The sequence below is a fragment of the Callithrix jacchus genome, chromosome 3 (assembly GCF_049354715.1).
Source record: "Callithrix jacchus isolate 240 chromosome 3, calJac240_pri, whole genome shotgun sequence".
Lineage (NCBI taxonomy): Eukaryota > Metazoa > Chordata > Mammalia > Primates > Cebidae > Callithrix > Callithrix jacchus.
Genome location: NC_133504.1, coordinates 130,727,086 through 130,747,260, shown reverse-complemented (window position 1 = coordinate 130,747,260; position 20,175 = coordinate 130,727,086). Strand labels below are relative to the sequence as shown.

The following is a 20,175-nucleotide window of genomic DNA, read 5'->3' as shown; positions in this document are numbered from 1 at the left end:
TACCCCCAAACCCCTAGTCTAAGCCATCGTTATTATACCTAGATACCTGGGTAAGTTCATTGCTATCTTTTTCATTCTTGTCCTGCTTTCTTATAATCAGGGGGATGATTTTATAAAGAAAATTATATTATGTACACCTGCTTAAAGTCTTTAATTTTTATCCATATATCTATAATAAATACAAACTTTTAAGATGCAAAAAATACCTGGATGGTGTCGCTGTAGCCTTAAAAAACAAACAAAAAAACTAAACTAAACTTCTATTAATTGATAGTCACTGAATTCATATTCTAAACAAATAGCCTTCTGAAATGCCTTGGAACAATCAGTCAACCCCAGTTACCTCCTCTTATAGAACTGATCTATTTATCATTATATAATGGCCCTCCTTGTATTTTTTTACAGTTTTTAATTTGTAGTACATTTTATCTCATATATGTATATCTACTCCTTGCCCTTTTCTGGATTTTGGTTTCTAGTTGAATGGACTATCCATTCCCACCCCTTCACTTTCAATCTATGTGAGTCTTTATAGGTGAAGTAAATTTCTTGATGGTAGTGTACAGTTTATTCTGGTTTATCCATTCAGCCACTGTATGTCCTTTCAAGGTATAAAACTCACTGATAAAATAAAGAGCCTCCATTCTTGACCCTTTGAATACCCCAACAAACAGGTTAACTCTCAGATATTGAGAACACTTTTATCATTAACAATTTTGGACCAATGAGGCTAAAGATTTTTCATTTGCAATTATGTGAAGAAAGTCAATTGTAGTTTGATTGAGATAGAATTGAATCTATAAGTTGCTTTGGGCAGTATGGCCATTTTCACGATATTGATTCTTTCTAACCATGAGCATGGAATGTTTTTCCATCTGTTTGTGTCCTCTCTTATCTCCTTGAGCAGTGGTTTGTGGTTCTCCTTGAAGAGGTCCTTCACTTCCCTTGTTAGTTGTATTTCTATATATCTTGTTCTCTTTGTAGCAGTTGTGAATGGAAGTTCACTAATGATTTGACTCTGTTTGTCTGTTATTGGTGTATAGGAATGCTTGTGATTAACTTTATATGGAACCAGAATAAAGCCCACATAGCCAAGATAACACTAAGCAATAAAAAAGAAAAAAAAAAAAAAAAAAGCTGGAAGCATCACACTACCTGATTTAAAATATACTACAAAGCTATGGTAATCAAAACAGCATGGTACTGATATCAAAACAGAGATATAGACCAATGAAACAGAACAGAGGCCTCAGAAGTAACACCACACATCTATAACCATCTGATCTTTGACAAACTTGACAAAAACAAGCAATGGGGAAAGGATTCCCTATTCAAAAAATGATGTTGGGAAAACTGGCTAGCCATGTGCAGAAAGCTGAAACTGTATCCTTTCCTGACACCTTATACAAAAATTAACTCCAGATGGATTAAAGATTTAAACATGAGGCCTAACAACATAAAGACTAGAGAAGAAAACCTAGGCAATACCATTCAGGACATAGGCATAGGCAAGGACTTCATGACTAAAACACCCAAAGTAATGGCAACAAAAGCCAAAATAGACAAATTGGATCTAGTTAAACTTAAGAGCTTCTGCACGGCGAAAGAAACTATCAATAGAGTGAACCAGCAACCAACAGAATGGGAAAAAAATTTTGCGATCTACTCATCTGACAAAGGACTAATAACCAGAATCTACAAAGAACTAAAACAAATTTACACAAGAAAAACAACCCCATCAAACAGAGGGTAAAGTATAAAAACAGACACTTTTCAACAGAAGACATGTATGCAGCCAACAAACATATGAACAAAAGCTCATCACTGGTCATTAGAGAAATGCAAATCAAAACCACATTGAGATACCATCTCACGCCAGTTAGAATGGCAATCATTAAAAAATCAGAAGACAACAGATGCTGGAGATGGTTTGGAGAAATAGGAACACTTTTACACTGTTGGTGGGAGTGTAAATTAATTCAACCATTGTGGAAGACAGTGTCGTGATTTCTCAAGGATATAGAACTAGAAATATCATTTCACCCAGCAATCCCATTACTGAGTATATACCCAAAAAAATATAAATTGTTCTATTATAGAGACACCTGCACACATATGTTTATTGCAGTACTGTTTACAGTAGCAAAGACTTGGAACCAATCCAAATGTCCATCAATGATAGAGTAGATGAAGAAAATGTGGCACATATATACTATGGAATACTATGCAATCACGAAAAAGGATGAGTTCATGTCCTTTGCAGGGGCATGGATGAAGCTGGAAACCATCATTCTCAGCAAACTGACACAAGAACAGAAAACCAAACACTGCATGTTCTCACTCATAAGTAGGTATTGAACAATGAAAACACAGGGACACAGGGAAGGGAATGTCACCAACCAGGGCCTGTCGGGTGGGTCAGAGGGCTAGGGAAGGGATAGCAGGAGGTTGGAGGAATTAGGGAGAGCTAACATTAGGTGAAATACCTAATGTAGATGATGGGGGTAGGTATGCAGCAAACCACCATGGCACTTGTATATCAACAAACCTGCACGATCTGCACATGTACCTCAGAACTTAATGTATAATTTTTAAAAAATTAAAAAATAAATAAAATGCACAAAACAATACAAAAAAGAATATTATTTGCAGTTTTCATAAAAAGTGCATATCTTATATTGGCTGTTCTGTGACATCTGATCACTTGCTGTAGAGAACTGCTGATCACTTAAAAGTTAATAATGTCCACTGATATATAGAAATTATATTTTATTTCACAAGAAATTTCAATGTTCATTTTTACCTCTCTGGTTAATTAAACTCTTCACTAATTAACATTAGAAATGCAAGAGCAGATCTGTATTTCTAACAAAATATTAAATATCTTTCTTGACACATGTACATATTAAACATCAAATTATGAGTTTTCAATTTTTTTTCTTTTGTGTATAGTACTCTGTGCATATTTATCATTCACACTAATAATTTTAAATTTATAGAAGAACAAATTACTGATTTTATTATGAAACATTCTGTTTGTAGTTTTATACATTATGAATAACTAAAATATATCCAGAGGAATAATGTCAACTACTTCATAAAAGTATAAGTCCAGGTTACAAAAAAAAAAAACTCTCTTAAAACGTATAACATATACTTCTGTGCGTGATATATTGTATTGATATAACTTTTTTTCTGGAAGACACTTTTAAAATATTGTTTTATAGTTTGAATCTACTGTCCGCAATGCAATTTACAAGCTGATCATTAAAAACTATACATCTTAAATGACAATACAAGGATGTTTCCCCATGTTATATATGTCTACTTTATAAATGAGAGGTCTTTGGGGAAATTTATTGTCAGAATTTTTTATGAAAGACTCCTCTGGGCTATTTCACTCTCTGCAATAAAGTAAATTAAGATACTAATTAGCTGTGCAAGCCCAGTGATGATGTGACTGCACAGAGGTAACAGACTACAGCCTTTGGACATGTTTCTTCAGTTTTTGAATGAATAGACCAATAATCGTTTCTCCTCATTTAAATGCAGCTTCAAAATTAGGTATGTTTGTTCTTTAAATAAAAATGTTGACGAGGTCAAATTAGTTTAATACTAAACCCAAGACTTCAGCAAGTGAGCTGAAGCAATCACTTGTATCCTTGATCAGTGAGCTATCAACATGTCAGCCAGTGGTGAGGAGGTCAGCAGCAAAGAGTATTTCTGGGAAATATCTGTCTGCCATTATTGTGAAAGCAACTTTGTTTTTGCCAATAAATAAAATCAATTTTCTACCATGTCCCCCACTGGTATGGATGGAGTCACTGCATCCATTTAGTCCATCAACTGCTTATCTCACAGGAATACAGAGCTTAATGCATTTGTTCAAAAGAAAACAAGAAATGAAAGCACAGCTACTGCTTAAGAAGTCTGAAGTTAAAAAATCCTGAATCTAGCCCTAAGCAGAACTGATAAGGAGACTCTTCAATTAGAAATATCTCTTTATGATTTAATTATTGATACTTCAGTCTTTCTGAAAGTTTTGAAAGTCCAGCTTCTCCTTCCGATAGGGTAGATCAAACTTCACCAAAGAATTTGTTTCAAAACTCATGGAATATATGTTACTTAATTAAGGGTTACTTTAATAATTGCTTTGTTATATCAACTCAATGCTTATTCATGTTGGAATAAAAGCAAATACATTTTATTTATTTTTTTTATGTTTTCAGGACATCATGCCACACAAAATAAACAATAATGATGTTTTCAATCTAACTGACTTTTTAAACAAAAGTCAAAACCAGAGATTTACTCAATTCTTTAAATATGTTCTTATTTTGTCTTTTTATTAGTTGAGTGAGAATGTAAGTAAATCTAAAAAGCTCTGACCTGAAGAAGTCTCACCTGTATTTCCTGAGTTGCTTCGCTTAGTTACATTTTAGTAGCCTTACATATAAACAAAAATCCCATCATAATAGATTGAGGAAATAGGGAATTCACTAGAAAGCTCAGGAAGAAGAAGAAGGAATGAAGCATCATTGGAAATCAGGATAAACTTCACTAGAAAGCTCAGGAAGAAGAAGAAGAAGGAATGAAGCATCATTGGAAATCAGGATAAACTTGCCTTTTATTATGCTCATTTGTGTGCTGATAATTTTTTTTAGTTTCTTTTTATTTTCCTATTCTAATTGAGCTAAAATTCACCCAAAATTTCCCCTAAATATTCTTAATACCTAAGTCTTCTTGTTAAAAGTTCAGTTACCACATGGAATTAGTTTCATGTCCTACTTAGAAATTTCCAGAAAGAGTATCTAATTGTCTTAGTCAAAACTGAAGCTCCTTCAGGGGGCAAAGGAATCCCCTTGTCAATTGTTGCCTCTCGTTCAATTAGCTGTGACTATGGTGCGGACTTGAGATATTAAAAGCATTGATTAGAATTTTCAACCCAAATATTAATTAAATATTCCATATGGTGCTGCACAATATGTTACAGGATATATAAAGTATAAAAAGTGAACCCATCCAATAAGAATCTCACTATTAGAAGGTGGGTGTAAAAATACAGGTATCGCATATAAAAATTGTAATACTCAATAGTATTTATGACAAGATTTTGTCAGTATTCCACTTTATAATTCACGTTTGGCTATGATATTAAAGTCACTTTTGGGGGGAAGTAAATGATGAAAGAACTTTTATTAGAAACATAAGATTCCATCTCACATACTAGATTAAATTTTTTGTTGATTTGCCTTCTTGACATGGTATAAGCACTGGATTTCCTTAAAATTCCAAGTCTGTTATTTTAGCAAGAGAATCCATTCCTACCAAAATTTAATGAATGCTGCTGATATGGTACACTTAGATAGAAATATTACCTTAGACCTGCAAAAAGAATTTAATTCTCAAATTAATCAGATAGAGGTGTGAAGGTAGAATAATTCCTGGGGTCCCCAAATCACTAAGCTAAAGGGAAAAGTCAAGCTGGGAACTGCTTTGGGCCAAGCTGCCTCTCATTCTATTCAAAGTTACCCCTCTGCTCACTGAGATAGACGTATATCTGATTGCCTCCTCTGAAGAGACTGATGAGAAACTCCAAAGAATGCCACCAATCCACTCACCTCTCTATAGACCAGGAAGCGAGTTTCAAGTCTTCTGGCATTTGCTTCAAGTTGTCCCACCTTTACAAATCCAACCAAGCTATTTCTTACATATATTGATTGATGTCTCATTTCTCCCTAAAACTAAACTGTGCCACATGTCATCAGAACATCCTGAGGCTGTGTCATGTGGGAGTGTCCTCAACTTTGGCAAAATACACTCTCTAAATTAACTGAGACCTGTCTCATATTTTTGGGGTTCACAACTATAACAAAAAAATTTCTTCAAGTAAAACAGTTAAAACAAATGTATTAAAAGATAAACCAAGTTCATTCCTAAAATCCCAGCACCTTGGGAGGCTGAGGTAGGAGGATTACTTGAGGCCAACAGTTCAAGACCAGACTGGGCACTATGGCAAAACACTGTCTCTACAAAATAATAGGAAAATTAGCCAGACATGGTGGCATACAGAGTCCCAGCTACTTGGGAGGCTGTGGGGGTGGGGGGAGGATCACCTCAATCTGAGAGGTGAAGGCTGTGGTGAGCCATGAAGCACTGCACTGCACTCCAGCCTGGAGTGAGACCCTATATTAAAATAAGTAAATAAACAAAATATTTTACATAATAATATATAATTATAGACAAAAAGTGTTTTTCATAATCCTTCAAATGGATCAAAAATTTGTCTCCTCTTTCTTAATTGTTATAAAAGTTATATAGTTTATTGATTTAAACTATACATAAAATTATAGATACACTAGCTACTCAGGTGAAGCATGGTGATTCCCATGCCCTGGGTCCTAAGAAATAACTTCCTTGTATTCTCAGAAAACTTAAAAGTAATTAACATGAGTGTTATGAATATCCTCAAAAAGATCCTCACAGTGAGTACAGTAAGGAGAAACACAGGGCAGCTTCTTTTTTCACATCTCAGTGCAGGATGATGCATTATGTGCCAAAACACAATTTATTAAAAGCAATTGAGTTCTGAAGGGAAAGAAGAGAAGTAAAAGGTCCCAAGGACAAAAGATTTTGGTTTTGCTTTACAGCCATGTGATTTTAAAACTCAATCCAAGAATAGATATATTATAGGGTATTAAAGAACTATTTACCAATTTGATATAACTCATTGTTTATTAGCTTTTATCATACATAAGTGTGGTATACAAGCATCTTAGTCGATTTTGTGCTGTTATAACAAACTACCTAAGATCAGTTACTTTATAAAGAACAGATTTATTTTCTCACAGTTCTGGAGAGTGAGAAGTCCAACATCAAGGTTTCAGCAGGCTCCGTTGTCAGGTGAGGTCTGCATCCTCTGAAGGGGAGGAACACTGTGGTCGCATATGATGGAAGACAAAAAGGCAAAATAGCCTAGCACTGCATGAAGCCACTACCGTAAGGATCTTAATCCCATTCACAAGGGAGGAGCCCTGATGGTCTAATAACTCATAAAGGCCCCACTGCTTAATAATACTGTCACATTGGCAACACCCGTATTTTAAAGGGAACACATTCTTAGCATAGCAAGTATGATTTAGTACACATAAGTAAATTTGAGAGTTTTTCTTAGGAAAAAAATACCTCTTGAGTAGGCATTTTCATATTGATTGTCAAATACAGGGCCATATTCTTATACTGTCACATCAACAACGAATAGGGTTGACATCTTTTGATGAAAGACTAGGTACCTGATGCTTATGCACACCTGGAAAGAATATCACCACATGGAGATCTGTCCATGTTAAAAACATTAAGTTCTTCACTTATGTAGTTAAATGATAAATAATCAACAACCTTCTCTTCCCAAGGAAGAATACCTTTCTGTAACTTGTCCTACTATCATAAAATATTAATACACAAAATATAATTTTATTTTTTACTATTAATAGATTTCCCACCAATGTTTTGTTAATATAAAAACTCATGTTACCTATGATGTTCTGTTTATTCAGTCAACTTTTTTTCAATTCAATCTGTTTATTCAATTCAATTTTATAAAGTATATAAAATATCTATACTTATATAAAAAAGTATATGTACTTTATATAAAGTATAAACATGTATGTCTTATATACTTTATATAAAGCATAAACATTTTATGTGAGGGCACATAGTGTAGAAGTCTTCTTTATATGAGGGCACATAATATAGAAGGCTTTGTATAAGTCCCAAAGTTTGCTTATGACACAATAGAAGATAGAAAATAATTAAATACAATTTCAACTATGAAATAGTAAGTGTTACAGAAGCACAAGGAAGGATAGCTACTGATAAGTTACATTTATTGTGTGGCTGCTGTATGTTAGAAACTATTATATGTATTTATGGGTATTACATTATATAATACTCCATTTACAGATGAAAGCACATATGATATGCTATATGATTTGCCTCATGGTCTGTTAATTCTGTTTGAGAGTCTTGGTGATATTTGAAATGACTTTGAATGCTAAAGGTATTTGCATATAAGGCAGAAAGTTAGATAAATCCAGGCAGAGGGAATAACAGCAGCAGAGTCATGGAGCATTAACTTCCATGGTGACTTTATCCAACAGAATAGACACATGTTGAAGGGGCATAAGGTAATTGGCAGTAATATGGTCCAAAGATTAACGGTTTTTCGAGTTATACCAAGATATTTGAGATCTTGTAGGTAAAGCAAAAAATCAAAATTTTAGCTGGGAAGTGGCATGATGAGATCCAAGAGAATGGGTAATACTTCTTACAGTTTTCTTCCATGTAGTTTTTAAAAAAATTATAAAATCCTTGCTCCTAAACCTAAAAATATATATAATACATTATCTACTTTGTATATATCAATTGCACATGGTACTATATATTTCACAAAAATGGAATAATTACTTACATATTTGCCATTTCTTTTTAATATCTCCCATCCACTTAAATATATATTATAGAGCTTTAAATATGTAGAAGCTTCTGCCAAATTGTTTCGTGGTAAATATGGTATTATTTTGTATTTTCCAATTTTTGTCCTCTTATCAACAATGTCTTTTGACATACAAAAGATTCAGCTTTAATATCCTAACTTATTATTTTAAAATATATTATTTTATATTTTATTCTTGCTCGTTCATAATTTTAAATCTTATATTTAGATTGAACATACATCTGAAATGTATTAAGATTAATAAAACATATGAATATTTTATGACATTTTCCATATGGATACCAAATTGCATTAAAGCAATTTATTGAAGAACTAATTATATTTCTACAGCTCTGAAACATAAGTTTTATGATATATCAAACATTCATATATGCAGAATCTATATTCAGATCTAATTTATCAGTCTATTTGAGATCAGTTTATTTCTATACTAAATAATATCTCCTTTCAGTCACTGTTGTTTCCAAGTACAAATTCATATCTAGTAAATCAGGTGGTTTCTAGAATAGTATTAGCTGCTTTCCATAATTCGTTCTACCATGTGAGGTATAGAAATGATTTGTCAAGTTGTTGTAGTATTCTATAGAACTATTAATCAAATTTTTTAGCTGGAAAATATGACATGTTAATTTCATTCAAGATTTGTATTTCCCAGTGACACCTTATAATATTTTGTATAATTTGTTATTATTTTATATGTCTTATAGTTTTGTTGACATTGTGAATATTATATTTTATTTAGTTATTACTAAAATTTAGGAAATATGTATCACTATTTATCTATAAGTGAACAAATCTCTGAAGCGTAAGTACTATTCCAGTTTATTCTGATTTTCTGCGTCAAAAATAAGTTGCCTTGAAGTACATCTATATCTATGATTGCATTTCTAGCATCACTTTCTGTATTTTCCTTGATTTATCTCAAGAGTTGGACTTTAGGACAGTGCTGGATAACATATAAAAGCTTTGCTTCTACCCTGGTAATGCTTATAGTATTTTATTCTAAAATATGTTTGGTATAATTTCTATTATGTTATTAGTTAATGAAGATATTGTCATAATTACAGTTTTATTTTTTAAGTCAAGAGTGTATTTCAAAAAATTTTAGAACTGAGTAACACCCTCTATGCCACATCTTTTTGTAGAAACTAACTTGACCATGTTTCTATTTTATTCTACAGTTAGCTTATGGCATATATTATTATATAGGTCAATAACTTAAAGTTATCATTTATCAAAATTTTATAATTTCAATATTTTAGGTTATTATATAATTTAACATACTTTTATTAGAATGGACTATCATGATATACTTTTTAAAAAGTGTCTGGAACTCTTGTTTTTTATAAACTTGTTTATCTTATCCAACCTCCTATCTACTTCTTGTGCTGCAAACACAACAATCATCAGACTTTATTTGGCAGGGAAAAAGACAGTTTTTGATTGAAACTCTGCCATTTATTAACCTGCCAACTAATATAATTTTATAATAGCAAATAAAATCTCCTCTTGACCAGTCACTGGAATTAGAACTCAAACATCAATTTTCAAATTTTCATTACTTGCTTTTCCTAATGGCCCATTTATATCAAAAATATTTTTAGAGCAAATTAAAGTAGAACAGCATAGAAGACTCATCAGTCAGTGGAGGATGGGTGCAGCCTCTGAGGAGGATGAGAAGATTACAATCCGCACAGAGTAATGAGAATGCAGTTGGTTATGTTCATACCAATTCTCATTACAATCTTTGTCACCACAATGAATTCACGGTGTATCATTTTTCCATCCTTGTTATATTCTTTGTCAGAAAAATGAGACATCATTCATGCTATCTGCCTCTCTTCCTCACACGCCTCCCCTTACACTTTATTGTATTTTTTACAGATTGAATTAGAGGAATAAATTGTGTAGCTCATACAAAGTTCGTTGAAGAGTCTTGATAAATATCAGAAAAAGTCCTAAATCATAAATCCACAGGCCATATAATGGAAGCATAAAACAAAATAAGATAATTATAGATAAATATACTGCTCTGAAATTAAAGTATGTGCAAATGTATTTCTTGTGTAAATGACATAAGTAAGCAAATTTCTAAAGGATACTGGAGGAGATTGGAATGGAAATAATGCAAACACAGTTAGTAAATAACCCAGTTTCTATCTTTATTTCACAACTCCCCCTTTTCCAATAGGGCACACATGTAGTGGGCTAATGGAGTATGCCTATATACGTATGTATTTGATTTGGTTTTGCTTTTATGTTTACACTTATATGTTTTTTGTTGTGATCATGCTTACAGACTATTTAAGGACAGTTGGAAGTTCACAGCAGAATTTAGAATAAAGCTCAGAGAGTTCCCACGTCCTCCCTACCCCCACACATGTATAATGTCTCCCATTATCATTATCCCCTACCAGAGTGGTACATTTGTTATCATTGATGAACCTACATTGATACAACATAGTCACTCAAGTCCATGATTTGCATTAGGGTGCACTCAATGTTGTACATTCTATAGGTTTGGGCAAAGGTATACAGGCATATAACCATAATCACAGTAATATATATAGTATTCTCACTACGGTAAAAATCCTATATGATTTGTCTTTTCAATCCTCTCGCCTAATCCCTGGCAACCACAGATCTTTTCACTGTCTCCATAGTTTTGCCTTTTCCAGAATGGCATGTAATTGGAATAATATATGATGTAACCTTTCAAGATTAGCTTATTTTACTTAGTGGTGGGTGCATTTATATTTCCTTCACGTAATGGCTTAGTAGCCACAAAAGTGCTGAAAATTTTTAGCATTTAGTGCTGAATAACATCCCATTGTCTGGATTTAGCATAGTGTATTTACATACCTACTGAATAACATCGTGGTACTTCCAAGTTTTGGTCACTATGAATAAAGCTGATACAAACAAATATGTGCAGGTATTTGTGAGGATATAATTTTTTCACTCTTTCGTCTAAAAACAAAGGAGCTTGACTACTGTATCATATAGAAAGAGTGTATTTACTTTTGCAAAATAATCACCAAACTCGCTGCCAAAGTGGCTATACCACTTTGCATTCCCGCCAGCAATGAATGAAAGGTACTGTTTGCTCCACATTCTCACCAATATTTGGTGGTGTCAGTGCTCTGGATCTTGGTCACTCTAATAGGTGTAGAGTGACATCTCATTGTTTTAATTTGCATTTTCCTGACGATATAGGATGTGTACATCTATGCCTTTTTCCTGTCTGTACATTTTCTGTCTGGTAAGGTTATTGGTCTGTTTGTTGAGTTGTTTCTTTTCTATTCTTGAGTTTTAATAATTGTATGTCTTGGGAAACAGACCCTTATTAGATGTGTCTTTTATAAATATTTTCTTCCAGTCTGTGAAGTTTCAATTCTAATGAATTCCAGCTATCAGTTATTTCTTTCATGCATTGTGCCTTTTATTTAAACAGTTATTGCCATTCCCAAGGTCATCTTCATTTTTTTTCTTCAATCAAAAACCTAAATCTGACAATTCTGAGGAGTTTCAGGGGGGACAAGTTTTACTTCTGCTCTCTTCTGTTCTCCAGATGAACCTGAGAATTAATTTGGCATAAAATAGACAAATCAGTGATAAGTACATGGATTTTTACATCTACCTGGTGCTTTGAATGGAAAATAAATACCATCAAATCTGGACAAACTGAAATGCTTTTATACTAAATTGAACCAAGAAAAGCAACTGTGGAAACTAAAATATATTGGGTGGCTAAAGGATGATAAAAATGATCATTTTTTATCAATGTTTTAACAATGTTTCTTTATACAGAATTATCTTGGTCTCAACTCACTGTCCTTGGTAAGTATGCTTCTTTTCTCCTTGTATGGATAGGGAAGCTCTCACATGAGAACTTCAACCCTTCTAATACGAAGAAAAGCGAAATCAGAATGTTCTTCTTACATCTTTAATTTTTCTAATAGTTAATATGCCAGAACATCATACTTTGGGGTGACACATTCTGAACACTTTCCAACCTTACAGTTACCTCTGAAATCTTGATATGCTAAACACAGCTCTTATTGAAGCCATATTTTCTCGGAGTTTTCCAACAACAACAAAATCAATTAAAATTTACAACATTGCTATATTCCGATTTTCTTCTAAAGTTTCCTTTTGAAACCTATTTCCAAGGAAATCCCCAAGTTTGCAAGAAGAGTTTCATTTTTGCCTGTTACCTTGACATAATTGTTTTTTATCTGCTGTCTTAGCAATTTAAATATATAATATATTGTTATTAAGTATAGACATTATAATATACAATAAATCTCTTGAACTTATTTCTCTGTAAAACTAAAATTTTGTATTCTTGACATCTCCCCATCTCCACTTTCTTCTGGTAACTACCATTCTATAGTTTTTCTGAGTTTAACTTTTTCAGATTCCACATATAAGTCAGATCATGCAGTATTTTTCTTTTTGTGTCTGGTTTATTTTATTTTTTATAATGTTCTCCAGATTCATCTATCTTATCACAAATAGCATAATTTCCTTCTTTTTTAAGGCTGAATAAGATTCTGCTGCTTATATATGCCATGTATTTTTAATCCATTTACTTGGCGATGAACATTTAGGTTGTTTCCACTTTTTCACTACTGTGCATACTACTTCAATGAATGTGGGAGTACAGATATTTTATCAATATAGCAATTTTATTTATGTGGATACATACCCACTAGCTGAATCATATGGCAGTCATCAGGCTTTCAAGACCAGCCTGGCAAATGTGGTGAAACCCCATCTCCACTAAAAATACAAAAACATTAGCCAGGCATGGTTGGTGGGTGCTTGTAGTCCGAGCTACTTAGGAGGCTGAAGAAAGAGAATCACTTTAACCCAGGAGGCGGAGGTGGCAGTGAGCTGAGATAGCACTCCTGCACTGCAGCCTGGTGACAGAATGAAACTCCGTCTCAAACAAAAACAAAAACACATAAGATATCACCTCACACCTGTTAGAACAGCTTTTATCAAAAAGACTGACATAGTTATTAATAGCTCTCCTTTCATATTCTTAAATATCCTTGTTTGCACTATCAATTAAAGAGTTACACAGTCACTATTTTTAGGCCTAAATGAGCCACCTACCCCCATTAAAAAATATCTGCTACCCTATTTAAAACATCTTTCATATTCACACTCACAGTGTCTTTCTTTGGCTATCTTATTGCTACAGTGTAGTTGCTCCTGGTCAGTGTCTCAGGCTCATAGAAATCCAGCACTTCAAGTTTCTCTTCGGTCAATCCAGACACTGCAATCCTTAATACTAGTTTGCAATAATAGGACCCACTATGAAAATTATCTTGATTATGACTATTATTTATATTCTTTATATCTGTATTTGATTAAATGTTTTTAAAAACTATTTATACTTATTGCTTTTGCTATTTGTAATTGTTTCTATATTTCTACCCCCCTCCTTCACTTCAACCTACAAGTTGAGAATCCTACAGGTAAACTAGAAACCAAATAATGTTTTGTTACTTTGAGACATAAGTATGTTACTCTAAGGTAAAAGTAAGTGTCTTTGATCAAATAAAGTCAAATGTTTCCTTCTTAAAATTTTAGAATGTGTGTTAAAATATTAAAGTGTAAGTGAAGTCTTGTAGTAAAGTGACCTGTTTAATTTTGTTTAATCCAGTAGTTCCCAAAATTACTTTATCATGAAGAACGATGTTACATAACACCCTTTAACAACCCAGAGATCAGGATATTGAAGCATAGTTTTAAAAATGCCATTAAATTGTACTTACTCTGATACATATATTTAAAAAGAAACTGAAGATGCTATTAAAGGAAATACAATTCATAAACTAAATTATTCTTATAGTTCCCCTTCATTTGATGCTTTTTATTAAAAAACAAACTAAAAGACGATAGGTACCCTTTATATCACAGAGAACATTTTCAACTCAAAGAAGTCTACATGTAAAAATTTTTTACACCAGTCTCAGATAGGAATATGCATTAGAACTAGGTCAGTAATAAAAGTTTTCCAAAGATTTGGGACAACCAAGGAAAAATCCTGTTTGGAAATGCATTTTTGTGTTGTTGGAGGTAGAACAAAGAACTCTCATAGGCCCCGAAGCCAAAACAAAAAAATTTAAAGTAAATGAATATGAACTACATAGGTTGACCATATATATATATATATATATATATATATATATATATATATATATATTTGTACTAAGAGAGCAGTAACTCCAATGCTTTATTTTGCAAGTCACATTTTTGCTGTTTGTTTTGAGACAGGGTGTCACTCTGTTGCCCAGGCTGGAGTGTAGTGCACTCCATTGCAGCCAACCTCCCTGTTTTAAGGGATCCTCTCACCTCAGTCCTCCACATAACCGAGACTACGGGCACACAACACTACGCCCAGCTAATTTTTGTATTTTTTGTAGAGATGGGATTTTGCCATGTTGCCTAGGCTGGTCTCGAAATCCTGAGTTCAAGTGATCTGACCACCTTGACCTCCCAAGGTGCTGGGATCACAGGCATATGCCACCACACCTGGTATCAGTCTATAATTCCAAAGTTAAAAGTTTCTTTTTAAGTCAAAACTATATAAAAAGTTATGCTTCGAAAAGTCCAGCTTCCTCAGCTCTATCTCTTCCACCTATTCCTTCCTCTGTCCTCCAGAGATAGCCCATTTCATTATTTTTGGTACATCTCTGTTTCTTTTTGCAAAAATAAATACATCGATTTGTTTTTGATCTAATATGGACATACTGTTAACTAAAACAGTAAATATATGATATTGTTAAAGAGAATCTATTAGATTTCTATAAAAACAAATGAAATTCCATTGTTAGCAAGGAGTTCATCCGGAATAGAAGTCCATTCTGCATAAATGTAGTTATCAATTGAGGGCATACTTTTTTCCCAACAATCTAAAGTTGGTTTTTAAAGAAGCCACTAAATTTAAGGAAAATTAGCAGGTGTTACTGAACCTGTGTGCCAGGAGATGATGTATGATTTCTTACCGTAGACATATTTCTAATAAAGAGATTTAAAGTGTGTTTTGTTTATTATAAATACTGATAACATATTAATAAATCTAATTTTGTTTAGAGTCATCTTTAAGCAACATGGCAAACTCAATAACCAGCACTATTGTAGAACATTTTAAAATAATATACACTCCTAATGTAGAACAACTGAAAAATCTGCAGAGAATGAAATGAGGAGAAAAAAAATACTCCAGAGAAATAGGAAGGCACAAAAGCAAGCTTTCATCCTAAAGACTTGAGCCAAATTGTGAAGTAACAGAATATCTTCTGGGATAGCTACACAGGATTTGAGAACAAGAGAGAACACAGGACCTTCCCAGGGTGAGAAGCCTAATTAGAAACTGCTGCATAAACTTGGGATATCCAAAGGAGAAAGTAAAGAAAGCTATTGGTCTTATTCTTGGCTTTGATAGACTGGAAAAATATTTCTTCCAAATATCTTCAAACAACATAATATAAAATACATGTTTAATTTAAAAACATAATTCTAATCAAAACATCAATACAAAAAGCAAGTATAATAAGAATTTTACAATAGAAATAAATAAAAATGAAATACACATATTGAAATGTGTGGATGTTTCTAAAGTGGGAGAAGGGAATTTCTAGACATAAATTCAATAAAAACAAAATGCATCCAAATCTAGAGGATGCAGTACGACGAATGAGAAAAGAGGTAAAAGAAAAGATGTAAAAGAAAAGATATAATATTTAATCACAAATCAATCTAATTATAAAATCAATAATTATACAATAAAGATAGTTAAAATATCAAAAAGTTAACAGTGGATTCCCTGAAGAAACTAAACAGTCAAAGCTCTAAGAAAAAAATTAAAAATGAGGAAAACACAAATTAAGATGTAAAGAAAAAAATAGCTCCATATGTTGATTAAAATAAGTAGAAAATAAGAAAATATGCTAACAATTTTAAGCTATTTAAAAAATTGAATTACATAATATCTAGAAAAATATAATTTCTCAAATGGATATAAAAATAGAAAACTTCAATAGTCATCAAATTATTAAACTGATTAAATCAGTTTTCAAAATTCTTCTGCAGAGAAAACAGTAGGTCAAGGTGGCTCTATAAAAAAAGCATCAAATACTTAAAAAACAAATAAGTTTGAATTTTTATGCAGCAATTTTCTGAGGAATAGTAAAAATGAAAATGCTCTCAATTATATTTTATGCATAAAAATTAGCATAATCTCATATGAGCATAAAAACAGAAAATCAGAGACTAATCTCATGCATAAATGGATATTTTTTAAATTCTATAAAATTATTAGCAAACTTAATCCAACAATGTTTTAAAATGATTGTAACCACATAACATTTATTTCAGGAATACCTGAATGATTAAATATTAGAAAATTTATTAATGTAACTAACATATTTTTAAAAGTATGTCGTTATCTTTATATATGCAGGAAAGGTACTTGATAAGTTTCAATATGCAGAGAAAAAAGCATGTGTTAAATTTATAGATGATAACTCTGTCTTAATAAATTATATCTATAAAAACTTACAGCATGGTGGGGCATGATGGCTAATGTCTGTAATCCCAGTGCTTTGGGAGGCCAAGGTGGGAAGAGTAATTGATGTCAGAATTTCAAGGGTAGCCTGGACAACATGGCAAGACACTGTCTCTATTTAAAAAAAAAAAAAAAATTAGTTTGGTGTTGTGGCACACATCTGTAGTCCTAGTTTACTCAGGAGGCTAATGTGAGAGGATTGCTTGAGCCCAGGAGTTCAAGGTTACAGTGATCTATTATTGCACCACTGCAATCCAGCCTGGATGACATAGCAAGATCCTGTCTCAAAACAACACGAAAGAAAATTATAGCAGGTATAATACCAAAAATTTCCCTTAAGGATAAAGCACAAAAGTGGAAGCATTGTTACATAGTGGACTTACAGGTCAGATGTCATGAATCTTAATCCTTCCATGTATTAATGAAGTGACCTTGAGACCATTTGGTAAAGTTTCTATGCTTCATTTTCCTCATCTATTAAATACCAACATAACAATAATGCCCAACTCAAGGAATTTATGACAATAAAATTAGTTAAAACTGTAAGGATTAAAACACTTCATAGTTTATAGTAAGCATGATAAAAATGTGTGTTATATGAACAGAAAAATTCCCCAATCACCACTCTTACTCAATATTGTACTGAAGTACCAGTACAGTCTTACAGTAAGACAAAAAATACTACAGACAGTCGCATACTCACACACACACAAATTCACTTATATAAATTTCAATAAGCAAGATTCTCATTATTTGCAGATAGTATGATTATCTGCATAGAAAAACCATTTTTCAACAGCAAAATAGAGCATAAAGTATTAAGGGACACATCTAAAACAATGATGCACAGGCATTTTATGGGGCAACTCATAAAACTTTACTGGCTGACTATAAAGAACACATAGTGACACCCAGGATCTTAAACAGAAAGTCTCAATATCATGAAAATAAAATTTCTCCCAAAAGCAATTTATGTAGTCAACGTTTTCTCAGTAAAAATTCCAATATGTTTGTTGTCTTCTGTGAAAGTCAATTAATAAATTGATCACAAGATGTATATACAACAGCAGTAATCACAAGATATATGTATATATATATATATTTTTCCTTCTAATATATACTATATATACTATAGATTAGATATATATATATTCTATATAATGTATAATTATATATACAATATATATATTATATACTGTATAATATAGATATATATATAGAGTATATATATAATATAGGTTATAATATATATATTATATATATAATATAATATAATAAGGATTATATATATTAATGGGACTGTCTGTAGTATTTTTTGTCTTACTGTAAGACTGTACTGGTACTTCAGTACAATATTGAGTAACAGTGGTGATTGGGGAATTTTTCTGTTCATATAACACACATTTTTATCATGCTTACTATAAACTATGAAGTGTTTTAATCCTTAATATACAGTATATATATAATATAGGTATAATATATATATATTAGAACAGAATATATATATATATATATATATATATATTAGAACAGAAGGACAAAGTTGGAATACGTTTTTTGCTAAAATGTATCTACCCTTCTTATTTTAGCTATGGTAATGAAAACAATATGGTAGTGTAAAAAGTTAGACACACCAACTAGCAAAAGGAAATGGAAAGACCAGAAACGGGCCGGGGGCGGTGGCTCATGCCTGTAATCGCAGCACTTTGGGAGGCCGAGGTGGGTGGATCACGAGGTCAAGAGATCGAGACCATCCTGGTCAACATGGTGAAACCCCGTCTCAACTAAAAATACAAAAACATTAGCTGAGCATGGTGGTGCATGCCTGTAATCTTAGCTACTCGGGAGGCTGAGGCAGGAGAATTGCCTGAACCCAGGAGGCGGAGGTTGCAGTGAGCCAAGATCGTGTCATTGCACTCCAACCTCGGTAACAAGAGTGAAACTCCGTCTCAACAAAAAAAAAAAAAGAAAGAAAGAAAGACCAGAAATGTACCTTCCAATGTAGAAATGATTTATGACAAGCCTAGCATTACAAATCAGTAGAATAAGGAAACCATATGATAAAGATACTGGGCCAATAGGTTATTTATATGGAAAACATTTAAAAATCATACTGAACATCATACCAAAAAGAGATTCTAAGTGGAATCAAACTTAATTCAGGTACAACCTTAAATATTTATGAGATAATATAGGACATTTTAATAACATTGGGTTTATATTGACCAAAAAGTACCAACTGATAAATTTGAATCTTTAGATTAAAAAATATATTTGTCAAAACAGTGCTAATTAATCTTTTTATCATTGTCACCAGCCTAAGGATAAAATTTACTTTAGCAAGATAAATCTTAATTTATCTTGACAAAGATAAGATTTTGCCATGCAGTATTGAACTTTGATATTCAGAAACCACTGTATTATCTATGATTTTTTGTACCTCAAGAGTAGAAAGACATTGAGAAGGAGAGAAACCTCCCTAACTCCCTACAAAGCCAGTATCATCCTGATACCAAAACCAGGAAAAGACACACACACACGCGCACACACAAACTATAGGCCAATATTCCCAATGAATACAGCTTCCAAAATTCTCAACAAAATACTAGCAAATCGAATCCAACAACACCTCAAAAAGATAATACACCACAATCAAGTGGGTTTTATTCAAGGAATGTAAGAATGATTCAACATATGCAAATCAATACACGTGATTCACCACATAAACAGAATTAAATTCAAAATTATATAATCATCTAAATAAATTCAGAGAAAGGACTCAATAAAATCCAGTCTGACTTCATGTAAAAAAAAAAATCCCTCAAACTAAGCATGGAAGAGACACACCTCAAAATCATAAAGGCAATGACAAACTCACAAGCAATATCCTACTGTTCAGGGAAGAGTTGAAAGCATTCCCCTGAAGAACTGGAACATGACAAAAATGTCCATTTTCACTACTTTTATTCAACACAGTTCTGAAAGTCCTAGATAGATCAGATAAGAGAAAGAAATAAAACACCTGTGAATTGGAAAAGATAACTTAAATTATCGCAGTTTGCTGATGATATAATCT

The 20,175-nt window shown here is 32.5% G+C and overlaps 1 long non-coding RNA gene across 10 annotated transcripts in view; it reads right to left on the bottom strand.

Moving 5' to 3' along the window:
- The window catches only part of LOC128931612 (uncharacterized), a 522,921-nt gene that overhangs the window by 127,194 nt on the left and 375,552 nt on the right, over positions 1 to 20,175 (bottom strand). For 2 of the 10 annotated variants that reach the window (XR_013533458.1, XR_013533459.1), the window contains 2 exons: positions 17,094 to 17,213; positions 10,653 to 12,092 (listed from right to left, as the gene is read on the bottom strand). The exons of the other annotated variants lie outside the window; for them this stretch is intronic. This is a non-coding gene — a long non-coding RNA (uncharacterized LOC128931612). Of the gene's footprint in view, positions 1 to 10,652; positions 12,093 to 17,093; positions 17,214 to 20,175 lie in introns of those variants that run through there. 10 annotated transcript variants of the gene reach the window in all.